This window comes from Carcharhinus amblyrhynchos, chromosome 3 (assembly GCF_965287045.1).
Source record: "Carcharhinus amblyrhynchos chromosome 3, sCarAmb.v2.hapA, whole genome shotgun sequence".
In the NCBI taxonomy this organism is placed as follows: Eukaryota; Metazoa; Chordata; class Chondrichthyes; order Carcharhiniformes; family Carcharhinidae; genus Carcharhinus; species Carcharhinus amblyrhynchos.
Genome location: NC_137326.1, coordinates 102,350,953 through 102,371,323, shown reverse-complemented (window position 1 = coordinate 102,371,323; position 20,371 = coordinate 102,350,953). Strand labels below are relative to the sequence as shown.

At 42.6% G+C, this 20,371-nt stretch overlaps 1 protein-coding gene across 1 annotated transcript in view; it reads right to left on the bottom strand.

Moving 5' to 3' along the window:
* naaladl2 (N-acetylated alpha-linked acidic dipeptidase like 2) overlaps positions 1–20,371 on the bottom strand; it is a 527,121-nt gene that overhangs the window by 111,568 nt on the left and 395,182 nt on the right. The gene's annotated exons all lie outside the window — the stretch shown is intronic.

Genomic DNA, 20,371 nt, shown 5'->3' with positions numbered 1-20,371 from the left:
GTGAGTGGTTTTACCCAATTGATTTTGTGGTGATAGCTGTTATTGATTTGTAACTCACCTACCTGCCCGCAGAATGGGCTTAGCTTTTGATTTATTTGTATTTAGTCACTAGAACATTTGAACCAAGAGGCATTTTTAATTTAACACAGTTGGTATTTATTCCTATTATGGCCATGATTTTCCGCTCGTGTTGTGCCTGGCGCAGACTGCATTAATCTGGAAAAATTGCATGTGGGCCCAAAGATGGGTTTTGCGCCTGGTACCAAACAGTTTGCAATCTTCCCAATCCCTTTCTGCTGATGTAAACCGGATCTCACCCAGAAAGGACGTGTGGCTGATTAGCATGAGACTGACTTGATTTCAACCTCATTAATGAGTTTGGCATGAGATCATTCTCTCTCCCAGAATGTTCCCACTCCTCCAACAGGAAGTCAATGGGTGCAACTCACTACTGATCCCTTGATGTGTGGACTAGCTGTCTTGGATTGCACCATGGACTGCACCCCCCCTTCTAAGAACTCTGCCAACCTTCCAGAATCCTTGTCCACACCCCCTAGAGTGCTTCCCCGTTCAAGGGTCACACTGATATCACGCCGGGGTCTTAGGCCTGGGTTGGCTGTCTCAGCAAGTGATTTGTCCAGGCAGGAGGGTGATGACAACTCGCTATCAGGCAAGCTGTGATGTTGCTGTGGTACTGCTGAAGTCTGACTCCTCCCTGTCTTCTAACTGCACACAGACTTCTGGGCTCATATCCTCATGTCTGAGTGAGAGTTGAGGGCATCATCATTTGGCCTAACGCTCTAAGGTGGAGAGGTCTAGGGTTCAGTGAGTGGCGAGTTTGTCATTCCAGGAAGGCGGTTACCATGGGTCTCAATGGCTCGCACTCTCTCACTGTTGGCATTGCTTGGGGTAAGAGATTCTGAGTACAGATGGGAAGATACACTCCCTGTAGGAAATGGGACCAAGACAGAAGAGTTGTAGCTTTGGGGTGCAATATTCTTTAATGCTGATTATTTACAGTTCAATTACCCTATCCCTAACTGTGTCTGCCTTTATCCATGTCCTCTTGGTGCTCCCTGAATCTTTTTAATCTTGCGTGGCCTGGTGCTTCATCCAGGTGAATACCCAGGATGCATAACAGGGGTGGAGGTGGCCTGGTGTCTTCTTCACCCATGGTCTGGTGTCCTTGGCAGGCAGCCTCTGTAGGGCTGGAACCAGAAGGGTCCCAGCCAACTTTTGGGTGTCACGGATGTAGCCGTACCACCCTATTCAGGCTGCTGCCCTTGAAATGCACTGATGTCAGGAGGAGTGGGATTCAGAAGGATTGGGGACAGCCAGGGTCTCCTGGTTAGGAGGCCCCGGGATGGCTCAAGCACTTCCTCCTCTCTTGGAGTGCTCATAGGTCCCTGGGACACTCCATGGGATGAACGGGCAGCTGGAGAGAGCCTGTCTGTCACCTAGCACTGCCAGTCTTGGAGGCCTAACATCATATGCATTATGGTGTGAGAGCCCTCAGCATTGGACCTCTGCTTCTGGACCAAGCTCTGGAGCCCTAGTGCAAATGCGCCCTATGACTGGGCCATGCTCTCAAAGCCCACAGCCATGGCCCTGTGTGTCTGGAGCATGTTCCGGAGGTCCTCAGCCATGGTCCTTCAAGGCTCGGCCGTGCCTTTTACCCTGCCACTCACGGCTACAAATTCCTGCCGCAGGCGGTCACCACTTTTGCAGTATTGGCTTGGATGCCATGCAAAGCCGGCACCATCTCCTGCAGCTGAAGGCTGTCGGATGGGATGATCATAAGGGCAGATAAAATTTAACCCTGAAAAGTGTGAGGTGATACACTTCTAAGGGAGTAATTTAACAAGGAAGTATTCAATTTTTGGTAGGACACTAAGAAGTTCTGTGGAACAAAGGGATTTTGATATGCTTGTTCATGGATCTCTGAAGATAGAAGGACATGTTAGTCGGGTAGTGGAAAAAGCATATGGGAAAATTGCCTTTATCAATCAAGGCATAGATTACAAAAGCACTGAGGTCAATTTGGTGTTGTATGGAACTTTGGTAGGGCCACAGCTAGAGTCCTGTGTGCAGTTCTAGTCGCCACATTACAGGAAGAAAATGATTGCACTGGAGAGGGTGCAGAGGAGATTCACCAAGGTGTTGCTTTGGGTGGAATATTTAGGTTATGAAGAGAGATTGGATAGGCTTTGGTTGTTTCCTCTGGAGCAGAGAAGACTGACAGGGCGACATGATCGAGGTGTACAAGGTTATGAGAGACATGGACCGAGTGGACAAGGAGCAGCTGTTTCCCCTTAGTTGAACTTGCAGGGAATTTGCACCAGCATTGAACCAATTTTTGTATTCCTGCTGAGTATTTCCCCCACTCCTGCCTGCCATTGAACCCACCAGCAGGGGCTTGGGAGAATTTCACCCTTTGTCAGGTTATTTACCTGCCCTGGAAGCTGAGTGTTTGGGATTTTAACTGGGCCAGCTAAACAGATGATCGTGCATCCAAAGCAAACTGGCCCTTTTTTTACTCAGGCATGTCAAATCCCAATGGCATTATTGGCATTCTATTTCAATTTAACTCAGATGTGTAAATTGGTGCTAAGGTGAGTTTCCCACCAGACCATTCCAAGAGGATCTGGGTCCCTCGCCCAATCTCATCCAGCCTCGCTGATAGTTTTGTGAGCTCACCCTGCCATTTATTTCAAGGGATGGGTCTGTGAAGCCTGTATTCCTGTCATTCCCTGCCTGGTGCTTGCTATGGTGGATTGGGAAACCCACTGGTGGCTGGCGTGAATTTTATTGCATCCCGCTAATGTGCCCTGGAATGAGGGCAGGCAAGGCTCGGAGAACAGTTGGCCTTGGCCTTTGTTGGCCTTGCGTGGGATCTTATGAGCCTCGGGCGGGCATGCTAGTAAAATTCATGAGGGGAGAAAAGTTCAAGCTGAGGGACAGGAGATTTCAGGGGATGTGAGGAAAAACGTTTTTATCCAAAGGATTGGAATGCATTGCCTGGGAGGGTGGTAGAGGTGATTTACCTCCGCACTTTAATAATACCTGGATGAGCACTTGGCACATCATAACATTCAAGGCTTTGGGCCAATGGCTGGTCAATGGAATTAGGTAGATCAGGTGTTTCTCAATGGGCCAGAAGTCCTCGTCTGCACTGAGTGATTCTGTGACTCCTCCAAGCAACTTTCAAGTTACTGGAATGTTGCTGAACCAACTTCTGCCGTTCCGACTCCTCCTCTGCGTTTAAATGCAGCTCCCTCTTGTAAACGGTGCACAGTTGCGAGCCAGTTCAGGCGAGTCACATGCCTGGGGGCTTCATATTGGCATGTTTCACAATGGAGGTTCATTCAGTGTACTAAGCATGGAGCGACTGCTATCTGATTCGTGCCGCATCGCACTGGTTTTCCTGTGCAAAATGACACTTAATCATTTCTTGGAAAAATTCCACCCCATGTTTCTTTCCATCATGCCACCCCTTTAAGATCCATGAATATATAAAACTTTAAGTAGATCAATCTCAAGAACAATACTTTCTTAAAGATATGTAGAAAAAAACTGCAAGGAACAGAATTCTGAAATAAAAACAGAAAATGATGTAGTTCCAGTATTACGTATTGTTACAATTCCTAATGCTTCACTAATGAAGACTTACTTGTCAGCAGCTCTTGAAGAATTGTCCAGGAATAATGTCATGCAATTTTGGCTGCAGCAGTAATTAAGCATTTGGTACCAACAGAATCATTTATAGTATATAATCACTCATAATAACTGCACAATACTATAACAAATAATTACAGATTAGGTAACTGGCATTCAAGTAATTTTGTATTTAATACTTTAAGGACAAATCACTGGATTAATCATCTTTGGTGTGTACAATTTGTCTTTGTTACGCAGGGTAAGAATTCAACTTGAATACAACAGGTCGAATCACACAATGAATGAATATTCATGACAGGTGCAACTGATCAAGATAAAAAACACTTTTTGGGCAATCCATAAAGATCTCCTGAAGCTCTACCATGGAGAGAATAGATCGGCATAATATAATTGTTGAGATTAATGACACCAAGTACAGCGAAATAAAACCATCGTGGGTTACACTGCACAAATATCCAAGTTCTGTGCTGAAATGTGAGATAGAAAGCTAATTAAGAGAAGAGGTTAGAATCTCATGCTTTAATCATCTGCCTGTCTCCTGTTCTAGTGTCAAGTTTGCGACACCGAGTATTATAGTCATTAGTAAATGGATCCATTTGGTTCCTTTAAAGACAAACGTGACACTTGCCAGAGCTCAACTAATTGTCCATGTTCCCTCTGGTAAACTGTGGTTATTGTTATTTGAATGATGACCGCAGTGACTGTAAGACAGCTGTCATTATTTCTTCCTCTGTTTTCTAGCCTTGTTTCTGATACTGCTGAGATTATTAGTGAAGACTATTGCAATAAATGCATCACTGTGGCAACCGACAGGAGTGATCAGCTGTTTGGAAATGTCTGTAGTTGCTATAGTGTTAGCAGTCCTAGTTCAACATTGTAGCAGGCTGCTGGCACTTGGTATTACGATTGCTGAACAACTCATCATGAGATAGTTGATAGAGACAGAAAGGTTCATTGCACTTACTTGTAGTAATTGGCTTGATTTTAGCACCAGGCTGGTTTTCAGTAACTGAGTATCTCACAGGCTTTTTAACTGCTGGACCTCAATCAAATCCCACTTTCCCATCAAATTCCACTCCCCCATTCCAGGCAGGGAATGACAGGAATCCAGGCTTCACAGACCCATCCCTTGAGATAAATGGCAGGGTGAGCTCACAGAAAAAATCAGTAAGGCTGGATGAGATTGAGCGAGGGACCCAGATCCTCTTGGAATGGTCTGGTGGGAAACTTGCTTTAGCACCAATTTAGGCAACTGAGTTAAAATTGAAATAGGATGCCAATAATGCCCTTGGGATTTGACATGCCTCAGTTAAAAAAAAGTGCCTATTTGCTTTGGATGCACGACATGATCATCTGTTCAGCTGGCCCAGTTAAAATCCCAAACACTCAGCTTCCAGGGCAGGTAAATAACCTGACAAAGGGTGAAATTCTCCCAAGCCCCTGCTGGCAGGTTCAATGGCAGGCAGGAGTGGGGGAAGAATTCAGCAGAGGTGCAAAAATTGGTTCAATGCTGGTGCAAATTCCCTGCAAGATCTTCCACTGGTACTTGCTATGGTGGATTGGGAAACCCACTGGTGGCTGGCATGAAACTTATTGTACCCCGCTGATGTGGCCTGGAATGAGTGCGGGCAAGGCTCGGAGAACAGCTGGCCTTGGCCTCTGTTGGCCTTGCGTGGGATGTTACGAGCCTCAGGCGGGCATGCTAGTAAAATTCCGGCAGTGGTGTGCAGATGAAAGCCTGACCAGATTCTTCTCCCCATGCCTGATTCTCCATGATGCTAGCAGAAAAAACACGCCAGTCCAGAACATGCTTGGAACAGCGCAGCATGCAGAAGTTGGGACTTAGCTGAAGAGTTCCTGGGGTTGTCACCCGAGTTCAGGATAGAGGTTGCCAGCAACCCTGGACCTGGAAAACCACAGCAGCGGGAGGGGGAGCAACTATCAGACGGATCTTCCAGCTTATGTGTTATTGAGAAAGTCCATCTTCCAGCCTTAGATTGCCTCTGGTGATCCATCTTTTTCAGGAAGTCCATTTTCTTCCTTCAATGATCGGTCAGCGATGTTGGGCATCATTTCAATATGGTATCCAAATATAATGGCAATCAGCCCACTCTGCCATGGAATGTGGCGTTAAACTCCTGTTGGCCTCCATAGTGGGAGAACTCCCCACCCCCACTCCTGCCACAGGACTTTGTTCCAGAAAGGAGACTTCCACCCAAAGATAATTTGAACTGAAATTGCCACCATTGAGATGTCTAATTGTTTTAATGCATAAAATTACAAAAACAATAAATCAAATTAAACCGATACAATCAAAAGTCAGAAATAAAATATGCAACATGTCAAGGAAAATACCTGAATAAAACAAACTCAGAAATATGAAATATAAATAATGAAAAAGCATAAATAAATAAAATCAAAATACTAAATAAAATATAAAGTAAATATTGAAATATCACATCAAAAGTCGCATGAATATAATGTCGCACCCCATGACAATTTGCATGTGCTTTTTTTGCTGTGCCTCACATTCTTTTTTGATAATATCATATTTGAGGCATTTTATGGTGGTGTTGAGTAGAAATGGGATACTTCCCCAAGGACAGCATCAAGCCTCAAAACCTATGAACAAATCAGTCTACATTGGGGGGATTTTTCCACTCCCATTTTCAGGCAGCGGTAGCGGGAGATCCCAAACGAGTCCCATAACAAGGTTAATGTCAGCAGGATTTCGTGTAGAAATTCCCCCCTGCCCCACCCTTTGCCAATGAACATCAGGATCCCCCATTTTTATGCCTTTTAACATTGTTATCCGGCCTCTATGCCTGATAATCTCCCCCGTTAGATTGTCTATTAACACTGGCATGAGGACATGTCAAGATGAATCACAACAGATCTCCCAGAGCATGTACCTGGCACTCAAGTGAGTGCATCATTTCTCAGGGGGAGAGAGTGATGCCCAGACATTCCCCTCGGGGGTGACAGTGGTTGTTCCTGGGGGTAGGAGGGTGGGGAAGGTGGGCAGAGAGATAGGTGATTATTCGGTGGAGTAGTGAGGGTGTCCGATGGGGGTTGTGTCATAAGTGGGGGGGGGGGGGTGGTTCCTTGAGCTGGAGGGGGGTTGTTTGAGGTGGTACTTTGGGGGGGGGGGTGGGGGTTCTATTTTTAATTCTTGTATCTGGGCATCCTTTAAAACCAAAGTTGCTGTTGGGCAGGTTAAGCCAGTTTGATGTTTTTGGACCCGTCCCTTCATTTCTTTTCGGCTATAAGTCGAATGATAAGGCAGAGATGGACGCCTTTGGCTGCTGGTGGCTTCCTTGCCATTTTTCCTGCCTACTGCCCGACTCTGCCCATTTTTGGGAAAATTCCATCCACTGTTACAATCCAGGCTCTCTCAATTCTTCTTTTTCATTGTTATTATTTCCTAAAGTGTACCTTTATCTCCCATGTGAAGGTTATCACTTTTCATGCACTGTGAATGGGAATTGCATCTTCTCTCTGCCAAGATACTTAGCACTTAACATTGCACAAGTTTCCATTATTCATGTTTTATCTCTTTATATGTGGAGAAACAACATGATGTTGGACCATTTCATTCCAGCTAAAATTGCACATTGGAATAAGATTAGGATTCCACAGAAATAAAGGAAGAACACATCAAGAATCTGACAGTATGAACATACTTGCAAACCAACAAAGATTGAAATCTGGCCATTACATGTGTTTAATGAAAATCTTTCACAGAGCATAATTTTCTTACAGGCCAGTAAACCTAAACAGTTCCTGATAGATTATGTGTGCAGGAAAGGTAAATGTTCCTGCCTTCTGCAGAAGGTCGACACATTGCTTTTCGACAGCAGTGAAGATAAACTGGAGATGTGTCAGACAACTTGCAGTCCATATTTCTTATTAAGAGGCCTCAGGACATAGAACTGTAAAACCAGATTGCGGAGACAGTGATGCAAGGTGCCATACATACAATGTCAAAGTAGAACTGACACTCAATGTTTGTTTTACTCAGGTCGTTAAGCAATAGATAACTGGACTCGGTTTCAAAGAGATCTAATTTTAATGGCGCGGCTACCAGAGAAAGTTTAGACAGCTGTTACTTTATCTTCCTTTGTATATATTGGACAACAGAAATGATTTCAGTTTGATTATAATTTACAAATAGGATAATTATTGTCCTTCAAAGGATCAATAAAATTATAGCTGGAGTTCAAGATCTGCTAAAACTTTAATCCAGAAACCCACATGCACTCCCAAAATCCATCTTGAATTCATAGCATAATGAACTAAAATTTTACAGTAAAAAAAATATAAGACAGACATTTCACGCAAAAAACCAGAAAAAGAGTTTTGCTTCCATCACAAACTGCACAAGTCCATTCAGAAAGTGAAAGATACTTAGGAATGAAAAGCCAGAAATCTAACTGAAAATGCAAGATCTACATATCCATCTACAAGGCTGCAGGCCAATGCCTGGTCAATAAGAACATAAGAGCTAGGAGCAGGAGTAGGCTATCTGGCCCCTCAAGCCTGCTCTGCCATTCAATAAGACCATTGCTGATCTTTTTTGGACTCAGCTCTACTTATCTGCCTGCTCACCATAACCCTTAATTCCTTTACTGTTCAAAAATTTATCTATTCTTGTCTTAAAAACATTTAATAGCCTCAACTGCTTCATTGGGCAGAGAATTCCACAGATTCACAACCCTTCGTGTGAAGAAGTTCCTGCTCAACTCGGTCCTAAATTTGATTCCCTTTATTTTGAGGCTGTGCCCCCTAGTTCTAGTTTCACCCACCAGTGGAAACAACTTTCCTGCTTCTATCTTATCTATTACCTTCATAATCTTATATGTTTCTATAAGATCTCCCCTCATTCTTCTGAATTCCAGTGAGTACAGCCCCAGTCTACTCAGTCTCTCCTCATAAGCCAACCCTCTCAACTCCGGAATCAACCTAGTGAATCTCCTCTGCACACCTTCCAGTGCCAATATATTCTTTCTCAAGTAATGAGACCAAAACTGTACACCATACTCCAGGTGTGGCCTCCCCAGCATCTTATACAGCTGCAACATAACCTTGCTGTTTTTAAACTCCATCCCTCTAGCGATGAAGGCCAAAATTCTATTTGCCACCTTAATTACCTGCTGCACCTGTAAACCAATTCCTTGAAATTCCTGCACAGGGACACTCAGGTACCTCTGCACAGCAGCATGCTGCCATTTTGCTGTTATTCCTACCAAAATGGATGACCTCACAGTTATCAACATTGTACTCCATCTGCCATTCACTTAGATTATCTACATTCCTTTGCAGATTTTTAGTGTCCTCTGCATCTTTTGCTTTGCCACTCGTCTTAGTGTCATCTGCGAATTTTGACACACTACACTTGGTCCCCAACTCCAAATCATCTATGTAAATTGTAAACAATTGTGGTCCCAACACTGCTCCCTAAGGCACACCATTAGTCACTGATCGCCAACTAGAAAAGTACACATTTACTCCCCACTCTTTGCTTTCTGTTAGTTAACCAATGCTCTATCCATGCTAATACATTATCCGTAACACGGTACACTTTTATCTTATGTAGCAGTCTTTGATCTTGTCAAATGCCTTCTGGAAATCCAGATACTCCGCATCCACAGGTTCGCCATTGCCCACTGCACATGTAATGTTCTCAAAGAATTCCACCAAATTAGTCAAATGTGACCTTTCCTTCATGAACCCATGCTGCATCTTACCAATTTATATTCAGGTGTCTCGCTATTTTTTCCTTGATGATAGATTCAAGCATTTTCCCTACTATAGAAGTTAAACTATAGTGTGCCTATAGTTACCTGCCTTTTGTCTACCTCCTTTTTTAAACAGTGGCGTCACATTTGCTGTTTTCCAATCTGCGGGAACCATCCCAGAGTCTAGCAAATTTTGGTAAATTACCACCAGTGCATTTGCTATTTCCCCTGGTATCTCTTTTAGTACCCTGGGATGCATTCCATCAGGACCAGGAGACTTTAGCCCCATTAACTTGCCCAACACTACCTCTTTCATAATAATGATAGTTTCTAGGTTCTCATCTGCCATAGTCCTCCTCTCATCAATTTTTGGCATGTTATTTTTGTCTTCCACTGTGTCGACCGACAGAAAATACCTGTTCAATGCCTCAGCCATTTTCTCATTTCTAGTTATTACTTCTCCCTTCTCATCCTCTAAAAGAACCAATGTTTACTTTAGCCATTCTTTTTCATTTTATATATTTGTACAAACTTTTGCTATCTGTTTTTATATTCTGAGTTAGTTTACTCTCATAATCCATCTTATTTTTCTTATAGCTTTTTTCATGACTTTCCGCTGATCTTTAAAGATTTCCCAATCCTCTAGTTCCCACTAATCTTTGCCACTTTATATGCATTTTCTTTCAATCTGATACCCTCCTTTATTTCCTTATATATTTGTGGTTGATTATCTCTTTTTCTACAGTCCTTCCTTATCACTGGTATATACTTTTGCTGAGCATTGTGAAAGATTGCTTTGAAAGCTTAGAAGCACATTGAACTCTTTCAATCTGTGTAAGAACAAGGAACCATCCAACAAAAATGCAACAAACCCTCCATTGTCCACTTATACAACTGGAATCTAACTCACCAATATTGTGACAATCACATACATCTTAACTATGACTGTAAGACTACACTCCTCACTCTCTCCTTTCCTTTGCTATGAATGATATGCTTTGCCTGTATAGTGCGCCAGAAACAATACTTTTCACTCTATACTAATACATGTGACAATAATAAATTAAGTCAAATCAAATCAAATCAGAAGAATCTCGCTCCCCTTTATCCTTGACAAAATCTTCGCTAGAGTCCTTCTGAACCTTTTAATGCAATTTCTTGACCAGGAGGGTTAAGTTGTTTCAGAAAAGGTTGAGGAACCACTGATGTGGTGTTTGTAGTTAGACAGCTCCAGGGGAAATGCCAAGAACAGAACATGGCCATCCTCACCACTTTGGTTGACCAGGCCTTTGACATCATCAGTTGTAAGGGACTTTGGAAGATAATGGAGAAATCTGGTTGCCTTGAGAAATTCATCATAACAGTTTGACAGCTCTAAAAGGAATGCTCATGCATGTCTTGAATGATGCTGAGTCTTTCACCTATCCCCAGTCACTAATGGAGTTGAGAAAGGCTGTCTGCTGGCACGTTTCAGCATTTTTTTTTCTCTCTGCCATGCTCTTTAATGTCTTCCATGATGGTAAACCTAGCACCAAAATATGATATCACATTGTCAAGAATCTATGATGATTCCAGGAAAATACCAAAGGTTTCTGACCTACTTCAGGATTTCCTGTTCACTGTTGACTGTGCATTAGCTGCCAGTTCAAATCTGAATATCCAACATAGCATGGACTTGTTCTCCAATTCACGCAACAACTTCAGCTTTATGATCAGAACAAAGAAAACACTTGCAATTCCTGCTCCAGGAAAGTCCTATTAAAGCCCTGGTTTTCAACCCATGACCAGAACTTGTGAGCAGTGAATAAATTCATTTACTTCAGGTGCACACCCATCTATATTGATGATGATGCACGTGCAAGAATTGCCAAAGGAAGTGCAGCCTTTGGCAGACTTCAAACATCAGTTTGGGAATGAAGAGGAGTAAATCTGCCTGCCAAGCTGCAAGGCGATAGAGCGTTAGTCCTGCTCTGTGTGTATGAGATCAAGTCTGAAAGCTCAACCACTTTCAATGAACTGCTTTTGGATATTTCTGAAGATTAGATGGCAGGAAAAGTATGACCAAATGCTGGGCTGCTCTTCCAAACTAGCAGGCCAAGTATCTACATCGTATTGAAACAGTCACAAATGAGTTGGGCTGGTCATGCGGCCAGAATGCTTGACACTTGCTGACCAAAGAAAAAGTTCAATGGAGAGCTTAAGGCTAGGGTGTGCTCCGATGGCAGTCAAAGGAAGCACAACAACGACAATCCAAAGGATTCACTCAGGAGTTTTGATATTAGCCCTCGGTCCTGGGAGAAGCTCATCCAGGATTGATATACTTGCACAAACTAATAAAAAAATGTGGCTTCCTCTGACATCAAGTGCACATCAGCGATGGAGAGGAAAGGTAAGGAGCCCGAGCCAGCAACTTGTCCACCACTCAATCATCTGCAGCGTCCTGTCCTACCGGAGCAGAACCTTCCTTCCAGATGCAGATTGGCCTTAGCACTTAACTACGTATCCCGCAGAGATCTACCAAGCACCCCAATTAATGACCGTGGTCACCCTCATCTCAAAGGATGAGCAAAAGAAATAGAATGGAACAAGGGAAATTAAAAATGTATCTCCAAAAATCAAATAGAGCAGCCAATCACCACAAAAAGACCCACACCTGTGTTTGAATTGATCTGTTTCAGGGATCAAATTGTCCTAAATACTGCTGGAAAATACAAGTAATGTCCATTAGTGGGAACATTTTATTAACAATGGCCAGAAAAAAACATGTAGAAAGTAACATTTTACATAGGTAAATTCCACAATATTTATCATCCAACTTTGGGTTTGGTGTATATTGGCATCATTTTGTTTAATGCAACTTACATTTAATGCTATGCATACACTGGCCAGCAAGATGGTTGCAAATAATCTAACTACTAGCTACTGAGCTGAGAGTGCTATCCTTAAGACGGTATTCCGTCAAGTGTGGCATCAAGGTGCCTGAACAAAATTTAAGTCAATGAGAATTGAGGGGAAACCCCTCTGCTGGTTGGAAGGTCTTCAATCTCTCCAAGAATATTTTCATAATAAAAATTGAATAAACTGGGGGAGAAAACACAATCATGTCTGACATGTCTTAATCTCACATAATTCTCAAGCTTTGCAACTGCACCTTGTTCCCAGTAAAGATTTCCTCTCACTGTAAGATCCTTGCCATCAAGAACAAGGATTCTCACATGATCATCAGTTCTTCATAGTTCACCTTATCAAATGCCTTACTATGTTCAATAAAATATATGAATGCATCTTTTTTCTTTTCTATGGCTCTTTCTGATAGTGTATGTACCATAGAAATAGCGGGGGCGATTCTCCCATTGCGATTCACAACTTTTCTGGTGGGTCAGGCTGGGAAATGCACGTCGTTGGCCTTGTTCCCAGATTTGTGCATGTGCCGGGAATGCATGCGCATCTCCCAGAGCTGGAGAACAGTTGGAGATCAGACCCGCTGGAAACTGGCAGGAAGACAAGTAAGTTCATTTGAATTTTTTAAATGTAGTTTAAATATGTTTTCAATGTCATTATCAGGAACTTGCTGATCTCTGTATAATCTCCCAAACCTTCCAGGAGTACTTCATTCTGGCTGGGTTTAGAGTAGCTCACCACATTTGCAGAACTAGTGGGAAACCTCACTGGACTGAAGGGGAGGGGCAATCGGGGTCCCCCAGAGGGTCAGCCGGCAGGGGAGTAGTGCCTCCTGGGCATGGGCACCCTGGTAGTGCCAACCTGTGCCCCCCTGCACTGCCCAAGGGGCAAAGTGCCCATGCCCAAGGGCACCTTGGCACTGCCCATTGGGCACTGGGTAATGCCAAGGGGGCAGGACCTATTGTGGGCAGGGCCTCGGGACAATTGGTGGAGGTGGGGGGTCCCACTGCCACTCTGCATGGATATTGGTCTGGGATGGAGGGAGGCCAGCGATCAGGGTGGGCTGAGAGGGATGGTCTGCTGGGGGGGGGCCTGCTTCACTTGGAAGAACGACATTTCTGGCTTTATTGCCTTCCAAGCACCAATCATCAATACCTCAAGGAAGATTCTTAGTCATGTAACTGCTCTGGGCTTTTTAGGGAGTGGAATAAATGTTGATTTATTTCTGGGATTTCTCCCATGTCATAAGCTTCATTAAAGATGAGAATCAGTTTGTCTATTCCAAAATCTTCTAAACTTTTCATTTCTTCAGTGAAATGGCTGTATCGTTTTTCATGTTATTTATTGTTGTTCACCTTTCATGATCTTTGGATTATCCATGTTTTTCTCAACTGTTGGCTTTTTTCTCCTGTTGAGTTCAAATAAGTTTTGCATATATTCAGTCCATCTTGAAAGTACTTAGTCCCTTCCCCTTGACGCCATCCAGGACAAAACAGCCAGCTTGATTGGCACCCCCTTCATTATTTTAACGTTTGCTCTCACTGCCACTGACAGACAGTGGCAACAAAATGCATATGCAAAATACATTGCAACAGCTCACCAAGCCTCCTTCAACAGCAGCTTCCAAACCATGGACCTTTACCACCAAGAAAGACAAGGCTAACAGACGCATGAGAATACTGCCACCTGCAAGGTTCCCTCCAAGTCACTCGCCATTCTGACCTGGAACTTTATCACCATTTCTTCACTATCATTGGATCTAATGCTGGAATACCCTCCCTAACAGCACTGTGGATGTACTTACACCACATGGACTGCAACAATTCAAGAAGGCAGTCCACCACCACTTCTCAAGGGTAATTAGGAATTAGCAATTATTAGCGATGCTCACATCTCCGACATTGAGCTCAGGTGAGAAAAGAGATTTCAGAACATTTTCAAACAAAACACCATAGTCTATCTTGGGCTTTTGGTTTAAAGAATGAACAACCTGTTAGGTGTTTAACAATTGGTCATCACACTAAAAGAGTGAGGAAAAGACCAGAAGCAATGTATTTATACATCGATTTATTTGAGGCAGAAGAGGATGTAGCACTAACGGGGAAAGAGTTACATGGTTGAATTAGTTTGGGATTTCTCTAGAAAGACAAACCCTGAAAGAGACAGTGATGGAAACAATGGACCAAATGGCCTTCCCTCTGTGCTGCCAGCATCTGTGGTAATATGATTAACTTAAACAGGCAGAGTTCATAGCAAGAAAGGACTGTAATGGCCAGCAGAAAAAAAATGAATTCAGTGATGAGAATGGCATTTGCTCAGTACACGCTTTTTTATAATCTTCATAAATTCTTTAGAATTTTAAAAGCCCTTAACTCATCAGCACTAGATGTTCTTTATAAACTCATTTGAGGTTTGTTCATCAGAACATTTTGTACTTATATTTTGGCTCACTTCCTGTTCTTTTGCAGGATTATTGTAAATGTGTACAATCTTAGTTTTAGAAAGCTCCTGTAGATGGAGTGAATTATACACAATTCAGTGGCTGGCATTAGTAGGCAGCTGTTCTTTGAATAAATATGATCCTGGCATTATTGCTTTGGCCTTAATTAAGAAGCATCTGTTTTCTTTTGCTTTGTTTTCATGAATATTATGGGTTTTTACGCCTTCTGACGTGTAGAAGAAAACAGCTTTACAGATTAATTGTATATTGACCTTTTTACCTTCTAGAGCCTAAATTAGAATTTGAGCTTGCTGTGATATTAATTTTTATCCAAGCAGAGAATGCTATTTTGAGTTCCACTTCTAAAGGCTTGAAATTTTAAATCTTAGTCACAATAGAGAGCTTGCATTCACAGCGCATCTTTTAACATTGTAAAACCGCCCCACAGCAATCAACAGGAGAATAATTGCATGGGCTTTCATACACAGGCACAGAAGGAGATACAAAGATAAGGTTGCTCAAAGGAAGCAGCTTACGGTAGGAAAGAGAGGGAAGTGAGATGGAGAGGTTTAGGGGGTGAATTGCAGAGTTTAGGGTCTAAGCAAACAGAAGGCACAGCCGCTAATGGTGAAGAGATTAAAATGAGGAATGGCCCAAATTGCAGGATCGGAGATCTCAGGCACGTAGGGTGACAACAACTTATATTTATTATTGAATCTTGTAGCACAGAAGTAAACCAATCGGCCCACTTTGATTGTTCTGGCTTTTTGAAAGAGCTATCTAATTACCCCATGCTCATTTTCATGGTTCTTTAAAGTTCTCTTTTTGAATGCTGCCATTGAACCTACTTCCATTGCCCTTTGATTCTTCTGCCAATGATCTTATTCTGTCTCCTCTCATGACTGACCCTTGTAGCAATTGAAAAGCTTTCTCTTTATCTACTTAATCAAATGCACCCCCATTTTTGAACACCTCTATTAGATCTCCCTTAACCTTCACTGCTTGAAAGAGAACAATCCCAGTTTCTCCAAGTCCCTTCACATAATGATACCATCATCCCTGGTAACATTTTGTCTTTAACATCTCAAAAGGCTTTGACATCTTCCTAAAGTGCAGCACCCAGATTTGGACACAATACTGCAGTTGGGGTCTTTAGGCTAACATGAACATCCTTATATTTTTACTATATGCCTCTATCGAAGGAGAAAATAAATATTCATCATGATCAAAAAATTACTCTGGAATATTTTCCATATTTATACAACATGGTCCCTGTTGAGTCATTTGGGAAATACCAGAAATATTCAGTGCTTTTTCCAAATAAAACCAATGCTTCTATAGTTGTCAAGTTATTGCTCCCAAAATTTAAGGGAAGGTGATGGCATTGTAGCATTATCATTGGACTAATAATCTACTGAACGAGTAATCCAGAAACCCAGAGAGACCTGGGTTTGAATTCTTCTGCAGCCGTTGGTGAAATTTGAATTCAATAAAAATCGGGAATTAAAAGTCTAATGATCACCGTGAAATTGTTGTCAAATGTCCTAAAGACTGAATCACTAATGTCCTTTAGGGAAGGAAATCTGCCAACTTTACCTGATCTGGTCTACATGTGACTCCAGATTCACAGCAATGTGGTTGAATTAAAGGCCCTCTGAAAAAGCTCTCTCTTCCAAGGGTAATGAGGGATAGGCAAATAAATACTGTCCCAGTCAGTGACAACCACATCCCATGAATGGGTCATAGAGCCCAATTTGTCCATGCCATCCAGTTTTTTTACCACTAAGCTAGTCCCAATTGCCCACGTTTGGCTGATATCCCTCTCTACCCATCTTACCAATGGAACAGTCTAAATGCTTTTCAAAAGACAAAATCGGACCTGGCTCCACTACTGCCTCTGGCACTCATTCCAGATACTCACCACCCTCTGAGTAAAAAGATTACCGTGCAACAATGGCTGTAGTCTCAATCAGAAACAATAGCTGGGACTTCACAAAGAAACTGAGGCAACAGAAACTGAACTGATTATAAGCAATGCCTTTAACCCATGGAAGGTGCCAAGGAACTTCACAGCATTCTAAAATAAAAATGATACTGAGCCACAAAGGTGATATCAGGCCAGATTACCTAAAGCTTTATCTAAGAGGTAGAATTTTAGAGGTAGGATTTTAAAGGTGGAGAGACAGACAGGTGTGGTGGAATATTCCAGAGCTTGGGGCTTAGACAACTGAAGGCATGGCCACTCATGGTGGAGCAGCTAAAATGGGGATGCATAAGAAATCAGGACTGGAGAAGCACAAGCGTGGGGCTGGAGCAGATTACAGAGACAGAGGTTGAGGGGTGGGGCGATGGGAGAGAATCAAAAACAAGTATGAAAATCTGAAAATCAAGATGTCGCTTGAGTGGGAGCTAACGTAGGCCAGTGAGCACAAGAGTAATAGGGGAATGGAACTTGCTGCAAGTTAGGGAGGAGCGAGGCCCCATGGAGGGATTTGAAAGTAAGGGTGAGAATTTTAAAATGGAGGTGATTGACAGACTGGGTGACAGGGTAGTTCAGTGAGCACAGGGATGCTGAGTGAATGGATCTCAGTGCAAGAGTTTTGGGTGAGCTCAAGTTATGATGTGGATATGCCGGTGTTGGACTGGGGTAAACACAGTAAAAAGTCTGACAACACCAGGTTTAAGTCCAACCGATTTATTTGATAGTAAATTCGCTAGCTTTCGAGGATACCCTCTTCGTCAGATGAATTCTCCATTCACCTGACGAAGAGGGTAACCTCGAAAGCTAGTGAATTTACTATCAAATAAATCAATTGGACTTAAACCTGGTGTTGTCAGACTTTTTACTGAGCTCAAGTTTACAGAGGTTGGAGTGTTAGAGGCCAGCTAGTAGAGGAGCCAGGTTGGAAGGAAACAAGGGCATGTTTGAGGGTTTCAGAAGAGGTGAACCTATGCATGTTGGAGACGGTGATATTAAGAAGATAGAAGGTGGTAAACATGGATATAATCTGAAGATGCAAACTTACTTCAGGGTCAAAAGTGACACAAACAGTCCAGTTTAGTCTCAAACTGGCTAGGGAGAATGAATGGGGTCAGTTGTTGGGGAACAGAGTTTGTGATATGGGTCAAAGGTGAGATTCCTTTGGAGGGCTGTTTTTTAAGCTGAAATTCTATACTGGTTTCTTTTCAGGCTCTGTAGATTTGAAACAGGAAGCTTCCAGCACTGTTTGTGACCACAGATCGGAGGACAGCTCATAATGCCCGAGATAAAAGACAACTAAAGAAAACAGAAAATGCTGGAAAATCTCAGAGAACAGAGCCCAATATTTCAAGTCTGGATGACGCTTCTCTCTGATGAAGGGACATCCTAACTCAAAACATTGGCTCTATTTTCTCTCCATAGGTGTTGTCAGACTTGTTTATGTTTTTGTTTCAGATTCCAGCATCTGCAGTATTTTGCTTTTAAAGAAAACAGAAGTGAGGATATTGAGATGAATTGTGAAAAAATTATTTGAGTTATTTTACGCGTACAGACTTACATTTTATACTCACTCCAGTGGGTGAGCAAAACACAAAGCAGAGTTTGTTTAACCTACAGAAAGTTGATTGCACTTACATGTATTACTGGCTTACTTTTGAATACTTAAATTTTACAAAATGGATGAGGGCAATCCACTTTAGTGTTGATCTTGAATTGGAAATCAGAACAGCAGAATTTCCATGAGGACTAAGTGGCCTGTGCATCACCAAATTTCTGATCCTAGCTGACCCTAATTGCACCAGTGGGAATGATTCTACCAGTTAGAAAGTATACAACTACACAAAATAACAACTTGTCAGAATACAGTGGTATTTTATAGCAGTGTTTCATTCTGCACCCTCTCCTTCATTTTGATTTGTAAATTCTTGAAATATTTTGTGATTCTAAAGGTATTTCCTAAAAGATATGGACAGCTAGATGAGTTTTCCATATTATCGGTGCCAATCTAATGAATTGAATGAGATATCAATGTTGTCTATTATGTGCTATTGCTGTCAGATATTGATTATCCTTCACTGAAGTACTTCCAGCAGAAGCTTGCTGGAAGGCTGCAACTGCCAGACCAGTACTCTTTCGATCAGAGCTGTATTGTACTTTTAAATTCTGCCATTCACACACAGAGGAGCATTGAAGCCATCAAGAACAAAATGACATTCCACATGTCGTATTCATTACATTCAAACTGGCCCAAAATCTTTTCATCAAAACAAAAAGAATCCAGCTCCATGACGAGCTTACTGATCTAGCTGCTGTTGAATACACAGAGACTGCGGTGAGTTTATTTACTGAGTTGCTGCTACATTTACTCATGCTTCCAGATACAAAGTGTTCAGTCTCGTGTGGCATTTCACACAAGACCAAGCGTAGGTCAAGCAGGGTTAAAGGATGGAGGATGGGGCATAACTGGGCAACATGTGGGGAGGGAGAGAGGAAGGAAGGTTACAGATGAAGTCCAGGGGCACTCAATTTTAAATGACAGCAGCAAAACTGTAACAATTCAGCCAAATGCCAGTTTCCAGCCACCAACACCTTTTATTGTACACCAAAACAAAGGGCCGTACATGCAGCTTACAGTCAGGTAGTCTCCACCTGGGAACCTATGGGGGCGGCATGGTGTCATGGTGGTTAGCACTGCTGTCTCACAGCACTAAGGACCTGGGTTCAATTCCAGCCTTGGGCCACTGTCTGTGCGGTGTTTGCACATTCTCCCCGTGTCTGCTTGGGTTTCCTCTGGGTGCTCCTGTTTCCTCCTACAGTCCAAAGATGTGCTGGTTAGGTAGATTGGCCATGTTAAACTGCCCTTAGTGTCCCAAGGTGTGTAGGTTAGAGGGATTAGCGGGGTAAATATGTGGCATTATAAAGATAGGGCCTGGGTAAGATGCTCTGTCAGAGAGTCGGTTCGAGAGCACTGTAAGGTTTCAATAATTCTTTGACCTCTAGTCTGGGTAGAGTAACAGGCTTAGAAACAAACTGCTGATGGCTTCTCATTGGACGAGCCTCCGCTCACTCAACAAGGAAGCTTGTATTCCATGAAACCCATGAGGAGATTTATTAATGATCCCCTGTGGCCTTTGTGACCCTCATACCAAAAACAATTGCCATTTTATACTTAAACTGTTAATGCAGAAGGTTAATTTTTAAAACTGCAGAAGCGACGTAAATCCATCAAATATTGAGGGGGAGAGGCTTCTGGTCATGTTTAAATCCCTGTCAGAATGCTTTCAATTTCTATTTGGAACAAAGGCCTGAGTATATTCCAGACGAGGTGTGACATCTGAGACTTTGAAAGCTTTTATCACAGTGCCACCTTCAGGTATAACTGGCTCTGCAGGCAATATTATTGCTTTGATTGTCGGGAAAGGTAACCATTAGGAAAAGGTGTGTCCTACATACTGAATTAAACACAAGTAGGTACATTGGGTCGAATTTTCTGTTATTTTTTCAGGAATTGGTTTCAGTGAGAAAGCCGGAGAGAATCCTGCCAGCATGGTCAGGGAGAAAAATCGCATATTTCAGCCACTTTGTAAAAAAAATCATTTTTCCCAAGTTTCACAACGCACTCATGGCAGCCTG